The following is a 19195-nucleotide window of genomic DNA, read 5'->3' as shown; positions in this document are numbered from 1 at the left end:
TCTCTCCTATCCCTAACTCCTACCTTAATTTACACACCTTTCTGTAATCTGCCTTATCTTATTCCCTCCCTCTTTCCCTTATCCTCTTCCCCACCCTGTCTCCTTCTTTATATACTCCCATTGTACTTCATGCCTACATATACATACATATTGACACATACAAACATATGCATATATATATATATATATGAATTATCTGTTATTTGCTATCTCTACTAATTCTTCTACCTTACTTCTACTTGCATATTTGCCTTGCTATTACTCAACCTTCCCCCCTCGCCCTAGCACCAAAAATTCCTCCTGTTTCCTCTATAACTCCTTTCCATCAATCTACTTATCCCTCTTCTGTCATTTTCTATACCCCATCTTAAATTGTTTCCACCCCCTCCTCTTTCTTTCTTTCTTTCTTTTTTTCTTTCTCTTTTTCTTTCTTTCTTTCTCTCTCTCTCTCTCTCTCTCTCTCTCTCTGTCTCTTTCTTTCTCTCTTTTGTTTCCTCTATAACTCTTTTCCATCAGTCTACTTTGTTAGAATTCTAGTGATAATTCACTGGAATTGGTAGAAACAATCCTTGAGTTTACACCTTTGAGAATTAACACATTGGAGTTCACAAGTACGGGAGATACAGGGTTAACTTTGTAACTTTGTGAATTCACACCTCCCATAATCCTACTCTCAGAGGAGGAGTCAACCTTTGAGTTCACACCTCTAAAAGAGCATAAAAAGGAACTGAGTTAGTGGAGTCAGTCAGTTCAGAAGATTGCCAGGAGTCGGAGTTGAGCTAGAGGCAGAGCTAGAAGCAAAGGACTAGCAACAAGAGTTCTTCTGTCACTTTTCTATACCCCAACTTATCTTGTTTCCTCTCTCTCTCTCTCTCTCTATCTATCTATCTCTCTATCTCTCTATCTCTCTCTTTCACTGAGGCAATTAGGGTAAAGTAACTTGCCCAGGATCACACAGCTATGAAGTGTTAAGTGTCTGAGGCCAGATTTAAACTGAGGTCCTTCTGACTTCAGGGCCGGTACTCTATCCACTGCACCACCTAGTTGTAACTTTTCTAAGATCACACAGGTTATAAGTAGCACCATTGAGCTTTAACTCATTTGTATTAATTCCATCAGAATTCATTGAGTGCCTACTTTACACCTGACATTATACATATGCAGTAAAAATCATAAAATAAAACAATCTCTACATGAAGAAGTCTACATAATATTGGGTGGAAAAAACTTCTACAGAAATAAATAAAGGAAAAGTAATTCATAATAAAGGACAATACTTTGTGGGTATTAAGAAAAGGCAACTTGTAGGGGGTGACATTTGAACGAAGCTTTGAAGGGATAAAGAGTTGTAAAAGGCAGAGATTAAGGGAACAGAGCATTCCAGGCCTAGAAGACAGACTCTGAATCCAAATAAAACTCTTTGTAATAGATCTTGCTGCACCCAAGAACTTTACATATAATATCCCAATTAATCACCATGCCAGAATATAGAAAAATAACTACTCATTATATCTTTTTTTTACTTTTTTTTATACTGAAGTTAGAGTTCATGGAAGTTTTATGCTGTGAGCCAGTACTCAAATCCAAGTCTATTAATTTCTAATCTCCTACTCTTTCCATTGAACCACAGCAATACGAAGATCATATTGGTCAAGCCCAGCTCACAAATTGCTAGAATAGAAGGGACTTCATAGAGCACCTGGTACAATTCCCTCATGTTACATATGAAGAAACTGAGGACTAATGAAGTAGATTAACTCATCTAGGTTATTCTGAAATTCAGTGTCACTTTCTTCCTCAGTCCATGGTGTTACAATTATCCTACTCTATGGAACTTGAAGCCGTCTAGTCAATGTGATTTCTCTATTCTTTTCTTTTTTAAACTCATGGTGATTTGTATCTCCCTTGGGATTTTTCCACTACTCTGCTTTACATGAATCCCTGGATTCCTAATCCCAGGTATACTATAAATTGCACAAAGACAGGAATGATGCATTTGAGGTTCAGCACCAAATGATGAGATTCATGTAGATACCAAGGTTGGGGTTCAGTCATGTGAAGAATTTACAAAGGCCGTTCTCTTTGATAGTAGGTTTATTTATGAGAAGAGGTTATAGACAAAATAAAGAAATACAATAGGCACCAGGAAGAGTAATATGAATTAAAGTTGGGATAACAATAGGATGGCCAAGGAAAGGGTTTTTAAGAATTAACAATTGAGGGGTGGAGCCAAGATGGCAGAGAAGGCACACATGACTTTCTAAGCTCCTCTCATTCCCCTCATAACCAACTATTTAATTCAGCCCAAAAATAGCTCTTCACTGCTTAAATTCATGAAGATCAGAAGTACTACAACTTACCAGCTGAAGTCAATCTGGAAGATCACCAGGAAAGGTTTGTCCTGAGGGGCCAGGAACAGACTAGCACAGGCAGCCAGAGACTAGTGTCCTGAGCAGACGGGGTGAGGGTGGGCGGTGGGGGGGGGGGGGGGGATCTCTGTGGCTAGAGAAGTTATAGAGACGACTCTGCCATAGGCCTTGATTACAAAGCACTAAACTGGCAGAAAAATTAAAGCCTAAAACAGAGGGTACTCTAAAAAACGCCAGAACCTAACAAGATCTGGCTGTAACTACTCAAACCCAGAAGTGACTCAGGCAGACTGTAACGCAGCCCTGCAGCCACATCCTGCAGTTCGGGGCTTTTGCGGGAGCAGTTACAAACCCGCATGGCAGGGGTACACAGCCTGGGCAGCCTCTAATAGGCACAGTGTAGGGCTCGGCCTGGGGCAATAGAACTTCCCCAGAAGGACTGTGCTTCCCAGGGCAGAAACACTTCTAGTCCCTGCTAGTCCATTCACTACTCAACTGCTAATACCCACAGCCCCAAGGCGGGATTTGGCTTGGGTTGATGAGACTCTCACTGCTCAGCATCTAGCCCCAGGGCAGTCATTATCTTACACACAAGTGTAAAGTTCTTTACAGGACACTTTCCCAGCTCTGCCCTGCAGGCCTGAGATACTTCTGGGTGGGGAACTCTTTCCCAGAGCACTCCAGTACCTCACTGCTTTTTGCAGCCGGCTAGCAGGACAGCTACCCATTCATACACCTTTCACCATTCTTCAGAGGAAGCTGGTAACCTCCCGGCCCTGAAGGCAGACCCTACAGGCTTTAACAAAATGAATAAAAAAATCAAAAGGACGATTGATAGTTTCTATTCAGAAAGAGAACAGTTTTTCAAACCTGAAGAGACTAATAGCAGACAGTCTCCAGACAATTGTTGGTCCCCAATACAAAAGGCTCTCCTAGAAGAGACTATTAAAAACCTTTAAAAAGAACTAGAAGAAAAATAGGGAAAGGAAAGAGAAGCTATGCAAGAGAGTACAGGAAAGACATATAACTCACTAAAAGAAAAATTTGATAAAGTGGAAAAAGAAAACAACTTCCTGAAATGTGAATTGGAAAAGGTAAAAAACTCCCAAGAAATGCAGGGAAACAGAATTTGTGAATTGGAAAAAGAAAATAACTCACTAAAAACAAAAAAAATAGTGAAATGGAAAAAAATTCCATAGAGCAAAACAACTCATTTAAAAACTCAATTGGACATATACAAAAAGAAGTAAAAAAAGCTAATGAAGAAAATAACTCACTAAAAATCAGAACTGAACAAATAGAAATGACTAATTCATTGAGACAGGAAGAATCAGTCAAGCAAAACCAAAAAAATGAAAGATTGGGGAAAAAATGTCAAATATTTACTTGGAAAAACAACAGACCTGGAAAACAGATCTAGGAGAGATAACCTGAGGATCATTGGACTACCCGAAAATTATGATGAAAAAAAGGAGCCTAGATACTATTTTACAGGAAATTATCAAAGAGAACTGCCCAGAAGTAATAGAACAGGAAGGTAAAATAGGCATTGAAAGAATCCATCAAACACCTTCTGGAAAAGACCCTAAAATAAAGACTCTGAGAAATATTGTGGCCAAACTTCAAAATTTTCAGACTAAAGAAAAAATTTTACAAGCAGCCAAAACAAAACAGTTCAAATACCGAGGTGCCACATAAGGGTCATGCAAGATCTGGCTACCTCAACATTAAAGGATCAAAGGGCCTGGAATGTGGTATTCCAAAAGGCAAAAGAACTTGGAATGCAGTCAAGAATAAACTACCCAGCTAAGCTGAGCATTTTTCTCCATGGAAGAAGATGGACATTTAACGAAACAGAGGAATTCCATCTGTTTCTAAGGAAAAAACCAGATTTAAACAAAAAAATTGATTTCCAACAACAGGACTCAAGAGAAGTAGAAAAAGGTAAAAGGAACTCTTGAGAACTGTATTTCTGTTGTGGATATACATAAAAACCACATGTATAATTTGATTTTACTGATATAAAAACAGGGAAGTAGAAATGGAAAGGGGATAGTGTCAGAAAAAGGGAAAAGGGGAAATAAAAAGAGGGAAACTACATGTGACAATGAGGCAAAGGAAACCTATCATATCTGAGGGAACTTAGAGAGGGGAAGGAACATTGTGTGAATCTTACTCTCATCAGAGTTGGCTCAAAGAAGAAATAATTGACATATTTGTTTTACAGAGAATCTTCTCTCACCTCATAAAAAAAGTGGGAGGCGAAAAGGAAAAAGGAAAAAGAGTAATAAGGGAAGGGTACAAGAAAGGGGAAGGGATTCAAAGGGAGGAGGGAGGGATACTACAGAGGAAGAGCTGGGTGATGCAAGTGGACTAATAACTAATCCTAGGGAAAGGGGGAAGGGGGGAAGGAGGCAAGAAAAAGGAAAGCATAATCTGAGGATGTTAGGATAGCAGGAAATACAGAATTAGTCATTTTGACCGTAAATGTGAATGGGATGAACTCTCCCATAAAGAGGAGGCAGATAGCAGACAGGATCAAAAGTCAGAACCCTACATTATGTTGCTTACAGGAAACACATTTAAAGCAGGGAGATACATACAGAGTAAAGGTAAAAGGCTGGAGCAGAATCTATTATGCTTCAGATGAAGTCAAAAAAGCAGGGGTAGCCATCTTTATCTCAGATCAAGCAAAAGCAAAAACTGATCTAATTAAAAGAGATAAGGAAGGAAACTACATCTTGCTAAAGGGTACTATAGACAATGAAGCAATATCAGTATTAAACATATATGCACCAAGTGGTATAGCATCTAACTTCCTAAAGCAGAAGTTAAAGAGAGTTGTGAGAAGAAATAGACAGCAAAACTATAATAGGGGAGATCTCAATCTTGCACTCTCAGATTTAGATAAATCAAATCACAAAAAAAATAAGAAAGAAATTAAATAGGTAAATAGAATATTAGAAAAATTAGGTATGATAGATCTCTGGAGAAAACTGAATGGTGACAGAAAGGAGTATACTTTATTCTCAGCAATTCATGGAACCTACACAAAAATTGACCATATATTAGGACATAAAAACCTCAAAATTAAATGCAGGAAGGCAGAAATAGTAAATGCTTTCTTTTCAGATCACAATGCAATGAAAACTACATTCAACAAAAAGTTAGGTGTAAATAGACCAAAAAGTAATTGGAAACTAAATAATCTCATCTGAAAAAATGATTGGGCGAAACAGCAAATTATAGATATAATTAGTAATTTCACTCAAGATAATGACAATGGTAAGACATCATACCAAAATTTGTGGGATGCAACCAAAGCGGCAATAAGGGGAAATTTTATATCCTTAGAGGCTTACTTGAATAAAATAGAGAAAGATATCAATGAATTGGGCTTTCAACTTAAAAAGCTAGAAAAAGACCAAATTAAAAACCCCCAATCAATTACTAAACTTGAAATTCTAAAATTAAATGGAGAAATTAATAATATTGAAAGTAAAAACCTATTGAACTAATAAATAAAACTAAGAGTTGGTTTTATGAAAAAACCAATAAAATTGATAAACCTTTGATAAATCTGATTAGAAAAAAGAGAGAGGAAAATCAAATTAGTAGTCTTAAAAATGAAAAGGGAGAACATTCCACCAATGAAAAAGAAATTCAAGAAATAATAAGGGGTTACTTTGCCCAACTTTATGCCAATAAATTGATAACCTAAGTGAAATGGATGACTACCTCCAAAAATATGGCTTCCCAGATTATCAGGGGAGGAAGTAAATTGCTTAAATAGTCCCATTTCAGAAAAAGAAATAGAACAAGCTATTAATCAACTCCCTAAAAAAAAAATCCCCAGGAACAGATGGATTTACATGTGAATTCTACTAAACATTCAAAGAACAATTAGTCCCAATGTTTTATAAACTATTTGAAAAAATAGAGAATGAAGGAGTCCTACCAAAGTCCTTTTATGACACAGACATGGTACTGATACCTAAACCAAGTAGGTTGAAAACAGAGAAAGAAAATTATAGACCAATCTCCCTAATGAATATTGATGCTAAAATCTTGAATAAGATATTAGCAAAAAGACTACAGAATATCATCCCCAGGATTATACACTATGATCAAATAGGATTTATACCAGGAATGCAGGGCTGGTTCAGTATTAGGAAAACTATCGGTATAATTGGCCATATTAATAACCAAAGTAACAAAAATCATATGATCATCTCAATAGATGCAGAAAAAGCATTTGATAAAATCCAACATTCATTCCTATTAAAAACACTTGAAAGTATAGGAATAAATAGACTTTTCCTTAAAATAATCAGTAGCATCTATTTAAAACCAGCAGTAAGCATCATATGTAATGGGGAAAAACTGCAACCATTCCCAATAAGATCAGGAGTAAAACAAGGTTGCCCACTATCACCGTTACTATTTAATATTGTATTAGAAATGCTAGCTTTGGCAATAAGAGTTTAGAAAGAGATTAAAGGAATAAGAATAGGCAATGAGGAAACCAAATTATCACTCTTTGCTGATGATATAATGGTATATTTAGAGAACCCCAGAAATTTTACTAAAAAGTTATTAGAAACAATCCACACCTTTAGCAAAGTTGCAGGATACAAAATAAACCCACATAAGTCATAGCATTTTTATATTCCACTAACAAAACCCAACAGTTAGAGTTACAAAGAGGAAGTCCATTTAAAGTAACTACTGATTGTATAAAATATTTAGGAACCTATCTGCCAAGGGAAAATCAGAAACTTTATGAGCAAAACTACAAAACACTTTCCACACAAATTAAGTCTGATCTAACCAACTGGAAAAATATTAAATGCTCTTGGGCTGGATGAGCAAATATAAGAAAGATGACAATACTACCTAAACTAATCTATTTATTTAGCGCTATGCCAATCAGACTCCCAAAAAACTATTTTGATGACCTAGAAAAAATAACAACAAAGTTCAAATGGAAAAACAAAAGGTCAAGAATTTCAAGGGTATTAATGGAAAAAAAAATAAAATGAAGGTGGCCTAGCTGTACCAGATATAAAATTATATTATAAAGCAGCAGTTACTAAAACCATCTGGTATTGGCTAAGAAATAGACTAATTGATCAATGGAATAGATTAGGTTCAAAGGACAAAACAGCCAATAACTTTAATTATCTAGTGTTTGACAAACCCAAAGACCACAGTTTTGGGGATAAGAATGCATTATTTGACAAAAATTGCTGGGAAAATTGGAAATTAGTATGGCAGAAACTAGGCATTGACCCACACTTAACACCGTACACCAAGATAAGGTCAAAATGGGTTCATGACGTAGGCATAAAGAATGAGATTATAAATAAATTGGAAGAGCATAGGATAGATCTCTCAGACCTGTGGAAGAGGAAGGAATTTATGACCAAAGAAGAACTAGAGATCACTATTGACTACAAAATAGAAAATTTTGATTATATCAAATTAAAAAGCCTTTGTACAAACAAAACTAATTCAGGTAAGATTAGAAGGGAAAAAATAAACTGGGAAAACATTTTTACAGTCAAAGTTTCTGATAAAGGCCTCATTTCCAAAATATATAGAGAATTGACTCTGATTTATAAGAAATCAAGCCATTCTCCAATTGATAAATGGTCAAAGGATATGAACAGACAATTCTCAGATGAAGAAATTAAAACTATTTCTAGCCATATGAAAATATGCTCCAAATCATTATTAATCAGAGAAATACAAATTAAGGCAACTCTAAGATACACTACATACCTGTCAGAGTGGCTAGAATGGCAGGGGAAAATAACGTGGAATGTTGGAGGGGATGTGGGAAAACAATGTAAAACAATTTACATTGTTGGTGGAATTGTGGATACATCCAGCCATTCTGGAGAGCAATTTGGAACTATGCTCAAAAAGTTATCAAACTGTGCATACCCTTTGATCCAACAGTGTTTCGACTGGGCTTATACCCCAATGAGATACTAAAGAAGGGAAAGGGACCTGTATGTGCCAAAATGTTGTGGACCTGTTTGTAGTGGCTAGAAGCTGGAAAATGAATGGATGCCCATCAAGTGGAGAATGGTTGAGTAAATTGTGGTATATGAATGTTATGGAATATTATTGTTCTATAAGAAATGACCAGCAGGATGAACACAGAGAGGATTGGCAAGACTTACATGAACTGATGCTGAGTGAAATGAGCAGAACCAGGAGATCATTATATACTTCAACAACGATACTGTATGAGGATGTATTCTGATGGAAGCGGATTTTTTCGACAAAGAGATCTAACTCAGTTTCAATTTATCAAGGATGGACAGAAGCAGCTACACCCAAAGAAAGAACACTGGGAAATGAATGTAAACTGCTTGCATTTTTGTTTTTCTTCCCGGGTTATTTATACCTTCTGAATCCAATTCTCCCTGAGCAACAAGAAAACTGTTCAGTTCTGGACACATATATTGTATCTAAGATATACTGTAACCTATTTAACATGTATAGGAGTGCTTGCCATGTGGGGGAGGGGGTGAAGGGAGGGAGGGGAAAAATCGGAACAGAAGTGAGTACAAGGGATAATGTTGTAAAAAAAAAAAAAAAATTACCCTGGCATGGATTCTGTCAATAAAAAGTTATTAAAAAAAAAAAAAAAGAATTAACAATTGGAAAGTCAAGTTCCCCCCTGGAAATCACAATTAACCAAGAGAAAGGAAATATTCCATGAGGTAGGAGTATACCACTGACTGGCAGGCTCAATCCATAGAGGAGTTTAGCACCTTAAAAAAGTTCCTTAGCTCTAAGAAGGAGACAAACAGCATAAGGCACAGTGGAGAGGATGAGACAAAAAACACCCTGAGCCATGAAGGAGTGAGGAGAAAGTCACCAAGAGGCAAAATGCTACTATGTGAGCTGACACAAGAGATTCACCAAAGATGGTGTGGACCATGGACAGATTTATAAGGGAAATTTAATCCTGAAGGTTTGACATTGGATTTCTGACTAGACACAGCAAGGTGGGGCTACCCATGACCTCCAAAGAAAGTGGGATTGTAAGGTTGAACTGATTCTCTAAAAGGAAGTAATTTTATCAGTACTTCAGGCTTTCTCTGCCAACCCTGGTAACCTCATCAGCAAGTCTATGATATTCACACCTCAGTATTCTATAAGAGAAGGCTATATCTAGTCATCCTGATCTATGAGGTATTCTCACCAAAGAAATATAAATTTTCATCTCTGAAACCTCTCAAAATACCTTGGGACTTACAGGTTAAGTTCCTTGTTTTAAGGACCCTGCCTTAAATTCAAGTCACTCTGGATATCAACAATTGCTTCAATCACAGACTCATTTGGTCATTGTTTGGGAGTGTAAATAGCATTTGTTTCTGTTTTGGCCCAAAATCTTGAGGGCCTTCCCCTCCCAGATTTTTTTTGACTAGGTGAAGGAGACCATTCTTGATTTCATTTCTTAATTCAATTTAATCACTGAATGGGATTGTCTCTATCAAACTGAGATGTATTAAAGACTTCAGTCTTAAAAGGCCAAGATTTACCACTGCATCTGGAGCTATTGTTAGTCATACTGATCTATATCTTGTCACGGGGCTCAGATGGCTCCTGAGGAGAGAGTGAGGATAGTGACTTTGCACAGATCTCTTTCACTTAAATCCAAATCATGCAAATCATGACATCACCTTCCCTGATCCTCTTAGAGAATGAAGATAAGCATGAGATCATGGATCAGCCATAATATCATAGCAATATATATTTTTTAAATCATTAACTCACATTATGTAGGACTTTAAGATTTCAAAGCATTGTCAGCACTACAGCTCCATGAGGAAGCAGTAAGAATAGTGCTATCACCATCTTATAGGAAAAGATATTGAAGATCAGAGATAAGAAAACATGCCCAGAACTATACTGGTATAGATCATCACATCCAGGAAATTGGACCCGGGTCTTCTGAATCCAAGTACAAGATCACTTAAACATCATATAAAACAAACAGATCCAGAGAATGGATGAGATCATGAGAAAGTGAAGGACAGAGGAGAGGCAGAAAGAATAAGAAGCAAAGGAAGAGAATGGAAAAGAGAGAAAGGTGATTTTTAAAAAGTAGAGAAGATGCTTTTAGTCTTCAATCTGGTACTCAGGCATTTGTCTTGTTCTTGTGTAAGTTACGATGTCGCAATATTGTGACTACACTTACAATGTGACTTTGATCAAGTCATTTTACTTTAAAGGTCTCAATTTCCTTGTACAATTTGATGACTATATTTTTAAGTTCACAATACTAAATTTTCTTCTAAAAGGATAAGGAATGGGGGTGGAGATAGAGAAGTCAGGTGACCAAGAGGACAATGGAAAGATGGATAACAGCAAGCTGGAGCACATCATCAATAATGACTTTTTTTTTTATTTTTGCCTAAGAAGTGTCACCAAAAAATATATATATCATCAAGAATATGTTCACAAAAGAAGGTGTATTGCTCATGTAATGAGAACAAGGAATAGCAAATAGGTATCCCAAAAGTTATAGTATTATCTTTGTGATAGTAAAAGAAAACAAAGAGGAAGCCTCTTAGAGATATATTTTAAAAGACTTAGACAAGGTTTACACAAGAGAAGATAGTTCATATGAAGGGCCTGAAATTTATACCTCTGGATAGAGTATACATACAAGGAAAATACAGATAAAGCTAAGAATCTTTATAACAATGGTTCACATTTATGTGATACATTTGATTCACAAAACATTTTCAGAAACTTATTCTTTTTTGTTTTTGTCTTGTCTTTTTTCAACAATCTTGTAACTGAAAAAGGAAGAATTTATTGTCATATTTTATAGAGGAGTAAGCCATGGACAAGAAGGGTAAAGTAACAATAATGTTGGCAGTTAGAAATAACAATAATTAGATAATCGCATGCACCTATCAAAGTGATATATTTAAAGAAATACTTTTATTTCATTTTTGAAGAAGACCAATGACTTCATGGTATAACATCTAGACTTGCGCATGGACTGGATTTAAGTGAGGTAGACTTGCACAAAGTCATCAGGCTCACTCTCTTCTAGAGACACCAAAGTTCAAGGATAGGTAAAAAGTCAGGACAACTGATCCAGGGTGCTGTATGTGACGTTGGCTTCTTTAATACCTGACCAAGCTCTAAGTACTCTACATCGACTTCAGCCACCTTTATGGTCTTTGGAACAAACTATTCTCATCCACCCATTCCACCACAGGAAAGTCTTTGCATGCTTGGGATAGACATCCCGCTATGGGCATCAGGCCTAGATTTGGAACCAAAATTTCTGAATGAAATTCCTGGCTCTTTAACAAATGACCTAGGTGTCCCTGGGCAAGTCATTTCCTTTCTATTGGGTTTCAGTTTCCTTACCCCTAAAATAAGAGGCTTAGACAAGACAGTATCTAAAGTTGTTTTCTGCTCTAATTATTTACATTCTACAGTCATTTAGAGTTTTTTTTTAATTTCTGTAATTATGTGCTCACTTATTGCACAGATCTTCTTTCCCTAATAAGCCTGAGTTATCCAGTTTCCTTCTTGTAGAACACATAAGGACGACACACTTTCTGAAACTGTGTTGCAATTAGTAAGAAGCAACAATTCAACTTTAGATGAATCACTTAGAATTCCAGACTGGAAATAGGCCTCTTGGTACTGTTCAAATTCTTACATGTTTTCAGTTTTATCTAGGAAGGGTGGCCTTAAATAAACAGCCTACTTTTTCTGGAATCTTACTACAAATTTCATTAAATCTTAGATGTCAATTATACAAAAGATTATCCAGTATGACTGGAATATATGCTAAGAAAGTGGGAATAACTCAACACAAAAATCTAAAAGCATAAACTTTTATATTAATAAAAAAGATTAAAATGTAATTATTATTTCAACGTACACAGTAAAATTTTTTGCCACAATACAATATATATTTATGTTAAAAGTACTGGAAAGCAGGGTCATAAATGGATCTTCTCTCAAAATAATAAGGTATAAAAAATCAAGAACTAGCACCATCTTTAATGTGATTGTTGTCATTTTTCAGTCACATTCAACTCTTCTTGACTCCATTTGGATGTATTTTGGCAGAGATATTGAAGTGGTTTGCTATTTCCTTCTCCAGCTCATTTTACAAATGAAGTGACTTGCCCAGGGTCACATGACTAGTAAATGAGACCAGAAATGAACTCAGGAGGATGAGTCTTCATGACTTCAGTCCCAGCTCTATCACTGTACCACCTTATTTCTCCTACCACCAGTAATAGGAAAACATTAAAGGCCATTCAAATAAGAACATGAGCAAAACAAGGATTCTATTCTCACTGCTACTATTTACTGTAGTCCTAGTAATGCTAGCTATGGCAATGAAACAAGAAAAAGAAATGGATGAAATAAACATAGACTCAGAAAACAAAAGTATTATTATTTACAAAAGATTCCACAGGCCACTGTCAAAAGTTTAGAGATTCAATTTAAAAAATTCATTGAAATAATTTATAACTCAGTAAAGAAACAAGATGGAAAAAATACGTATAACAATTATCAGCTTTTCTATATAAAACCATAATAAAAAAAACTAGAGGACAAGAAAAGGGAATAAGTTTACCACTATGACCAAGGGAAGTCTTACCTTAAAAAAGAAATAAATGATCATAATAGACAAAATGAATAATTTTTATTTCCTAAGATAGGAAGTTTTCTGCAATAAATAAAACAAATGCATATACAATCAGAAAAGAAACAATTCATTTGGAAAAATTTATCCAGTAGATTTCTTTGAAAAAAAATTTAATAGTAAGACCATATAAAGAGTTGATACAAATAAATATAATTATTACATATTCTCAATAGAATAGGCAAATAATATAAACAGTAAGTCCTCAAAAGGAAAAAATTCTATCTATCAAAAACCACGTTTTTAAAAGTATAAAATGTATTATTAACATTTTATTAAATTTAGAAAATCAAGGAAACATATCAAGCCCTGATTTGTACCAACTACCAATTTCTATGTAAATTCTTTCACTGAAAATTTAACATTAGTCAATATAGCTAAAGCTAACCCCAATATACATCTGGGGATATTTGTATTTAAGCCTTATTAAATATCCAAAAATGGACACTGAAAAGCAGTCATATATGCAGGAGAAAATCTAGGATAATGTGATGTCAGGAAAACGTAGAGAAAAGAAAATATCAAGGAAAAGGAGATCAGTAATGCCAAAGCTGTAGAGAGGTCAAAAAGGATAAGGATTAAGGAAAAATACATTAGATTTGGCAATTAGAAGTTCATTGGTAAATTTGAAGAGATCTGTTTCAGTTGATTACTGAGGTTGAAACCAGACTGCTGAGAGTTAAGGAAAAAATAAGAGAAAAAGAAGTAGAAGTATCTACTGTAGATGACCTTCTAAGAAGCTTAGAAAAGAAAGAGAGAAGTGATGAGGAAGTATAAATAGGGAGGATGAACAAATCAAAAAATAGGTTTTGATTATTTGTTGTTGTTTTATTTTTAGGATAAGAAAGTTTGTTTCTAGGAAGTAGAAAAATAGCCAAAAGCCAGGAAGAAACTGAACATAGGTGAGAAAGAGGGGATGATAAGAAGAGAAAGTTCTTTTTAATAGTATTTTTTACTAACTGCATACAACATACATATCAAGACCATTTTTTTCATTTATTTTTTACAAGACTTTGAATTCCAATACATGTATGATCATGTAAAAATATTTTCGTATTAGTCACAGTTGAGAAAGAAGAATCAAATCAAAAGGAAAAAAAACACAAAAATGAAAAAGTGAAAAAATATTCTTTGATCTGCATTCAGAATCCTAAATTTATGTGTTAACTCAAGAGTTTGTGGGATTTTTTTTCTTTTAATCTTATTAACTTTGCTTTTGATTTTTTAGGATTTCCAATTTGGTGCTCAATTGAAGGTTTTTAAATTATTTTTAGGTTTCTTTTTAGTTGTGTAATCAATTCATTAATCTGATCTTTTTTCAATTTTGTTGATATAAGAATTTAGAGAGATAATTTTTCCTAAATATTACTTTGCTTGCATCCCATAAATTTTGGTATGTTATTTCTGTCATTCTCTTTAATGAAATTACTGATTGTTTCTATTTTTCTATTTGTTCTTTGGTCTATAATATTTAGTTTCAAATTAAATTTTAATTTATCTTTTCACTATTCATTGTTGCATATTTTTATTGCATTATGATCATCTAATATTTCTTCCTTTCTACATTTGATTTTGAGGTTTTTATGATCTAATACATGGTCAATTTTTGTAGAGGTGCCATTGCTACTGAGAAGAAGGCATAGTCCTTTGTATTCTCATTTCATTTTTTCCAAAGGTCTGTCATATCCACAATTTTAAACATTCTATTTACTTCCATAGGATTTTTCGTGTTCATTTTTTACTTGGATTTATGGAATTCTAAGAGAAGATAGTTGGAGTCCCCCATTAGAATAGTTTTTTTCTATTTCTTCTTGTAACTCACTTAACTTCTCAAGAATTTGGATGCTATGCAACTTGTATGTATGTATTTATTGATTTTGCTTCACTTCCTATGGTACCTTTCAGCAAATTTTAGTTTCCTTTCTTATCTCTTTTAGTTAAGTCTATTTTTTGCTTTGAGTTTGTCTAAAGTCAAGATTGCTACCCCTGCATTTTGTTTTATGTCATGTTAAGTATAATAGATTCTGCTCCAGCCCCTAACCTTCATTCTGTATGTACCTCTTTGCTTCAAGTCTGTTTCTTACAAACATGTTGTAAGAGTATAGTTTTTGATCCACTCTGCTATCTACTTTTATACTATGGGAGAATTCATCAAATTCACATTCACATTTATGATAACTAATTGTGTATTTTCCTCCAACCTATTTTTCCTTTTCTTTTTTTTTCTCTTTCACTTTTTTCTTTTTTTTCAAAAGCTTGACAATTTTTGCCTCTCTCTATTACCTCCTGCAGTCTGTCCTCCCTTCTGTCAGCCTCCACACCTCAACCTTTGCTTAATATCCTTTCTCCTCCTTCCCTATGGTATAAGATAGATTTTTATATTTACTTGATCATTATATCATTCTCTGTATGAGCCAATGGTGATGAGAGTCGTGATGCTGGTAGTGATTTTTGGTTGTAGTCCTAGCTCCTTTTCATTCTGAAATAGCATCTTCTATCTTTCAATGTTACAGGTGTTAAATTCTGTGTAATGATGATTTTGGTTCCCCAATATTTGAATTATGACCTTTCTGGTCATTTCTAGTATTTTTTTCTTTGACCAGAGAGTTCTGAAAATTAGTTTTAATGTTCTTTGAAGCTTTTATTTTAGGATCTTTTTCCTGAAATGGCCAGTGGATTCTTTCAATTCCCATTTTGCCCTCTGATTCTAATATGTCAGGGCAGTTTTCCTGAAATATGGTGTCAAGGTCTTCCTTTTGATTATGGCTTTCAGGTAACCCACTGATTCTGATATTGTTTCTTCTGTATCTATTTTCCAGGTCAGTTAAATTTCCCATGAGATATTTTACATTTTCTTCTCTTTTTTCATTTGTTGGAATTTGTTTGATTGATTCTTGATGTCTGATAGAATTATTAACTTCAAGTTGCCCAATTCTAAAATTCAAGGACTAGTTTTCCATAATTAGATTTTTTTTTTTTGGCTGAGGCAATTGGGGTTAAGTGACTTACCCAAGGTCACAAGGCTAGGAAATGTTAAGTGTCTGAGACCATATGTGAACTCGGGTTCTCCTGACATCAGGGCTGGTGCTCTATCCCCTGCACCACCTAGCTGCCCCCCTTAATTAGCTTTTGTGCCTTTTTTATTTGGCCAATTGTACTTTTTCAGGAGTTGTTTATTTCAATGGATTTAAACTTTTTTAAGTAGTTATCTTCTTTTACCAAGCTTTTGAATTTTTTCTATAAGTTTCTTGTGTTGTTCTCATTTCATTTCCCAATTTGAATTTGACTGCTTATATATGATTTTAAATTTCTTATTTTTAGCTCTTCTATGAGTTCTTTCTGAGTTCTCATTTGTCTTTGGGGTTTTGCTAATAGGGATTTTGACAATGTTGTGCTCTTCTGAGTTTGTGTCTTGATTATCCCCATCACAATAATAATTCTCTATGGTCAGATTATTTTTTGTTGTCATTTTGCTCATCTTTTTTCCCTTTCTTTTAAATTTAAATTCTGTTCCCAGGATGGAAGGGTCACTGTTTCAGGCTTCTTGTGATAGGGGCTGCCAGCCCTGGATGTTTACCTGGTGTTGCACTGTTGCCTGGAGACCCACAGGGGACCCTCATGTCTGGTGCTGTGTGAGGGGGTGAGGTAAGGGGTGACTGGAGTTCTGGGAGGTTAGAGAAGTCAGCTAGGGTCCTAGTGTTGCTGTCTGTGCTGAGGCCAGTGGGGGTGTTTCTGCATGTCCCCAGGAATACAATGAAGCACCCAGTGGCTTGGTCACTGTTTCCCCAGAGCTAAGATAATGCACCTAGCAGGAGTCTCATACTGGTAAATGCCTGTTTGCTCAGGCACCCATAGGACTGGCATCTACCTGTTGGTCCAGGACTATACTCTAGCAAGTGGAATCTGACCACTGGAGGTTGCCTGTTTGTTCTGGGCTGCTCTGAAGCACATGATGATTCTTAGAGTTGGAATCTACCTGGTCCCCAGGCTATGCTAAGGCAAGTAGGGTGTCCAGGTACTGGTGTTTCCCTGCTACACTGCACTGGGGCTCAGGATCGACTACTGGTTTGTTGAGATGAGGCTTACTGAGGCCTTCCTGGACACTTCCCATCCTAGGTGGCAGTCCTCTTTAACCTGAATAAGATAGACTTTCCCTCCCAATCTTCCAAGTTTCAAAGGCTCAAAGATTGTTTCACCTAGTCTTCTTGCTATTTTTCTTCACCCAGGATTTGTTTTAGGGTTTTTTTATGGTGATTTAGAGGTGAATATGTAAAATTTATGGTTATTTACTGCTTAATCCACCATTTTGGCTCCCAGAAGTCCACTTTTCAAGAACTATATTTTAAATGATTCAATTAATTATTAATACAAGAAATACAAAATACAAAAACACTGAAGGCTCACTTTACATCTATCAAAGATAGATATGACAAAGATAACAAAAATAAGGAAATTAGGAAAATAACAATTTTGGAAGGGGTTGTAGAAGGTAAGCACACTAGAAGATTAAATTGTACATACTATTTGACCCAACGATATTCCTTAAAAACATCTATCCCATGGAAATCAAAGACACAAAAAGGACCATGATGCAAAAGAATCCTTATAATAGTACATCTTGTTGCTACAAAGAATTTATTCCAACTAGTTGTACATCAATAGTATAAACATTTGAAGAAATGATGATATATAAATATAAAGGAACCCATCATAAGAAACTTATACCACTAGAAAAAAAATATGATGATTTATAGAAATATGCTAAGATTTATATGGTTCAGGGAGCGCAAAAAAAGTGAATTTGATAAACAAAATAAAGAGAAAACTTTATGTATAGACTATATTAATATTGTGAGTGAAAAGAATTCTGAAAAATTTCAGAACTCTGACTAAATTAGTCACTAATCATATTGTCCAAAGCATAAAGATGAAACATAGTCATGATACTTTGACATAGGGCTTATAGGCTAGAGATATAGAACAAGATTTATATTCTCATATATGCCCAATGTGTTCATTTTTTTTGACTGCACATAATATGTAGAAGGGAAAAAATATAAAGAGGAAAGGAAAGTCAGTTAGTGGATAGTGATAAACATAAAAAAAGGAAAGAGAACATAGAGGAATAGTGAGAAGATATATATGTAGGAGGAGACATAAATAGAATAGTTGGTTGAAACCGGTTTACATAAACAATTAAAAACATGTATGTAAATATAAATACATGTATACAGATATCTTTTTTTTTTTTAAGAAAAAATTCCACATCTGGCAGTTAACTAACTTTCTATTCTATTACCTTTTCTTGTGATCTCAAAAATTTTGTACTGTGTGGTGATTGCTGAACTTGCAAAAGAAAAAGAGAAAAGTTAATACAGGATTTTTAAATTCCTATTTTTTGATTCAAGAGCTATAGAAGGAAAAAAATGAGTTAACAAAAGGTTTATTTTCAGAAGTTCAGAAAATTCCTTTAATTGTCTTTTAAAATAATTCAATTCCTTCAATTAATTAAAATTTTAAGATGAAAACAAATATCTAAGGAAAAAGGAGTTTGAATTTCAAAGATTCAGAAATTCACCTGAATTAAAAGCTGTTTGGTTGTTAATTAGTGATTATTAATTATTTTGCTTCTATTAGGATTTTTGGCAGTTTGAGGGGCAGTTCATCATATCTAAGGGAATGGCACAGAGAAATACTTGATCATGGGTACAGTTGTACCATTGGAGGTGCTATTCTAGTGTAATGACAAAAGAATATAAAACTTTTGAGGACTAAAGTCATCATTATGGAGGAAGCATCTAATCACAATGTTTGCACTCTGAGGCAAAATCCTGAGAAAAACAAACATTGAATTAGTATTTCATATTTGATTTCACTCTGTAGTCTGTTCTTTAACTCTGTATTTTGTATAACAACTTTTTCTCTACTTCTGAATGAAGAAGCTTATAACTTCAAAATTTCAGTCTTCAAAACAAAAATGTGGTTTTCCTGTAGATCACAATTCATTAAAGAAAATCTCTGAGCTAAGTTTAGAGTGCAATGCTCTCATAAAATATTTTAATTCACAGAGCTATTGTCTAAGAACCACCTGCAAATCATTTTTTGTCAAAAAAAA

The sequence above is a fragment of the Sarcophilus harrisii genome, chromosome 2, assembly GCF_902635505.1.
Source record: "Sarcophilus harrisii chromosome 2, mSarHar1.11, whole genome shotgun sequence".
Taxonomy (NCBI): domain Eukaryota; kingdom Metazoa; phylum Chordata; class Mammalia; order Dasyuromorphia; family Dasyuridae; genus Sarcophilus; species Sarcophilus harrisii.
Note: the sequence above shows the minus strand (reverse complement) of the source record.